The following is a 3,783-nucleotide window of genomic DNA, read 5'->3' as shown; positions in this document are numbered from 1 at the left end:
CTGCAAGAACAACCAGTGTTCTTAACCACTGAGCCATCTCTCCAGGCCCTGTTTTGATTTTTTTTTGTTGTTGTTGTTCTTTTTGAGACAGGGTCTCCCTGTAGCCCCAGCTGTCCTGGAACTCGTTATGTAGACCAGGCTGGCCTGGAACTTACAGAGATCCGCCTGCTTCGGGATTTTTTTTTTTTTAAGTAGGATAAACAAAACTGAGAAATGTCTATAATTTGGGGGGGGATTCCTCATGTTATGCGTAATCCTGGGAGAACCTTGTCAAGTGACTTGCATTTGAGCAGTTGCAGATGAGCCAAAGGCTCAAGGGGTTCTCAAGAAAGAATCAACCAGCTGGGTGTCATGGTACACATCTGTAATCCCAGCACTCCAGAGGCAGAGGCAGGAGGATCAGGAGCTCAAAGACAGCCTTTGTTATATGGTAAGTTCAAGGCCAGTATGGGCTACATGAGACCCTGTTTCAGAAAAACAAACAGGGCTTAGCAGGTAAAGGTGCTTGTGGCCAGACCTGAGTTTGATTCCTGGGCTTCATATGGTGGAAGAAGAGAATCCAGAAGTTGAACTGTGACCACCACACTCATACCATGGCGTGCGCGTGCGCACACACACACACACACACACACACACACACACATACACAAATAAATAAATGTAAATAAAACAAACAGGGCTAGAGAGATGACTCATCTGTTAAGAGTGCTTGCTGTGGTTCAGGGCCCAGATTCAGTTCCCAGCACCCACATGGTGGCTCATAACCATCCTTAACTCCAGTTTCAGGGGATCTGATAACCCTCTTCTAGCCTCCATGGGTATTGCATGCATATGGTGCACATACCTACATGCAGGCAAAACAATTAGACACATAAAATAAAAATAAATTTTAAAAAGTTAAACAAACAAAAGAACCAGTTAACCTGGACTACATGGTAAATTCTAGACCACCCAGGGCTGAATAGCAAGACTTGTCCCCAAAACAAAACAACAAACCCCACAAAGAATTAAAATAAATTTCAATTAATTAATTAATTGTTATGTGTATGAATATTTTGCCTACATGTATGTAAGTGCACCCATGCCATGCCATGCCCACAGAGGCCAGAAGAGGGCATTGGATCCCTGGAACTGGAGTTATGGGGGTTGTTAGCTGCTGTGTGGGTGCTGGAAACCAAACCTGGGTCCTCTGCAAGAGCAGCAAGTGCTAACCACTGGGCCATCTCCCCAGCCTCTAAAATGAATTTTAAAAGGTGAATCAACCAGACCAAAAAGAGTAAGAAGATGCTGGTGGTACCTGCTTCTTTTATCAACCCTTTTTTGTCCATGGACATTCTTGCTCCTGGAGCCACTTCAATAGGGCGACTCTGCCTGGGGGCAGAAGTGACAGTGGGATCTCGGCTCACAGGAAATTATCCTAATATAGCTAAGAGATTATTTACCAGGCTTTTTTCTCTTACAACACTAACAGTGACAGAGTGCTGTCTTAAAATTTCTTTGCAAAGCCAACTCTGAAATGTCAGTTTTTATACTAAAAAATTTATCCAGACCCTTTTCTCCTTTGAAGTCCAGCTTATATCAAAGGTCACGTTTGTACCTCTCCTTTGTTAGGGGAAGTTCTGAAGTGGCCTTTAGTAGAAAGTCATCAAAAGTTCTGACTAAGATCCTAATATAGTTACTGACTCTTGAAGCAACCTCTGCCGCCGACAGCTGCCATAGCCCGGCTGGCTGCAGCCTGGAAGAGAGCGGGAGAAGCACCCCGCTCCCTTGTGCTCTTGCTTGGCACTGTGGCCCATTGAGACTGAGCCAACACAGGCTCCTCTGGTTTCTCTATCTTCTCAGGAAGCCAAGGCAAGATGAACAAAGAAAGAAAAATATAAAGCAATTATTATAGATCCTGACAGTTCAGTTAATACGATGAAGGCCTAAGATACAGAACCATCCTGCCCTGTCCTACAAGCAGAGTACATGTAAGTCAGGACCCAGGGTAGGAGGAAACTAAGAGGATGAAGGCTAGGGAAAGGAAGTGAGTGCAGGGAGTGGGTGCTACAGCTTCAAAGCACACTGTTAAGGCTTAGGCAGACCTGACCTCTCTGGGCAGTGCCAAGGATCCTGGGGCACAGACTATGAGGCTTCTTGACTCCCAGCTACCATGTTCTCCTTTCTCACAAATGAGGTGTGTCACCCTAGTCTATGGCCCCATATCAGACCCTAGGAGGAGGAACGGAATGGACACACTCCAGAATCTCAGCATCAAGTCACCCTTGCCACTGTGTCCTAATTCTGGAAATTCACCCTCTACTTGATCTTAAGATGGAAGTCTCATCCTGTACCACAGTCTGGTAACTGGGCCTTGGTCTTGTTTCCTCTACCAGAGACCTTATTTTGGTAAATCTTGTAGTTTTAATGGCACCTGTCTACTTCTCAGGAACTAGAATTTTTTCATAAGCTTCAGCCTAGGCACTGGGACACTCTTTTCTACCAATAGAATGAAGCAGGATTTTATTTATTTATTTGTTTGTTTATTTATTTACTTATTTATATTTATTTGTCTTTTTGAGACAGGGTCTCCCTGTAGCCCCAGCTAGCCTGAAACTCACTATGTAGACCAGGCTGGCCTCAATGTCACAAAGATCTACATGCCTCTGCCTCCCAAGTGCTGGGATGACCCATGCCCGGCTCAGGATTTTTACAAAAATTGTGTTATTTTTATTTTGTATGTGAGTGTTTTGCCTGCATCCGCGCATCCGTGCTGTGCAATGCCCACAGACACCAGAGGGTGTCAGATCCCCAGGAGCTAGAGTTAAGGACTGCTGTTAGCTATCATTGGGTGCTGGGAATTGTACTCAGGTCCTTCACAAGAGCAGCCAGTGCTCTTAACTGCTGAGCCATCTCCCCAGTCCCGAGGCAGATGTTTTAATGTCTAGGAGCGAAGGCTTTGAACGAAAAAAATTCTGGCTCTACCATGTGCCCTGGGAGAGTTACTTAAACTCAGAGAAAAAACATGAGGTATCATTTATAGTCTTAAGGTTCAAAACTCAGTCCATAGACAGGCAGCATCAGCATCAATCAGCAGGCGCTTGTAAGAACTGCAGAGCCTCAGGCCCCACCCTAGGCTTATTGAAACTGTTAGCCTTTTACAAGGCACTCAAGTGATTCAGTGCACATTCAAGTTTGAGAAGTTCTTGTGCACAGGAAAGAGCACAGCTTCGGAATTGGGAAGATCTTGTTATGTATTCCACCTTACCTATAAAATGTGGGTGGTAATACTTATCCCAGGGATTTTGTATATGAAGCTATAGGCACAGCTCCCAACAGGTAGTGAATGCTGAATAAGTGGTATCTATTATGATTACTACCACTTGCCTGATTGGCTATTCAAACCCAGTGCCCTGACATCTTCCTGATTCTGAACACTTTGATAACTAGCTCCTAGATATACCCCCAGGCTGGGCGGGGCTTCCAGTCTCTGCACTGGGGTTCTCTGGATCTGCCCTTCTTGGTGGGCTAATTCCAGATCCCAGTTTCTTCTAGGGTGACTATTCAGCTAGAGTTAGTAAACATGGCACCAGTTAATGAGAATATCTTTCACCACACCCCAGGAATTCATTCCACCAACAGTGATCAAGTATCAGCTTTGTGGCAGGTGCAGTCCTGAATTTGGGAGTGCATAGATTATTGTTGTTGAAAAAGTTCTTAAAAAACACAATAAAAGCTGGGTGTGGTGGTACACGCCTTTAATTCCAGCACTTGGGAGGCAGAGGCAGGTGGATCTCTGTGAGT

The sequence above is a fragment of the Nannospalax galili genome, unplaced genomic scaffold (assembly GCF_000622305.1).
Source record: "Nannospalax galili isolate Female #2095 unplaced genomic scaffold, S.galili_v1.0 scaffold1119, whole genome shotgun sequence".
Taxonomy (NCBI): domain Eukaryota; kingdom Metazoa; phylum Chordata; class Mammalia; order Rodentia; family Spalacidae; genus Nannospalax; species Nannospalax galili.
Note: the sequence above shows the minus strand (reverse complement) of the source record.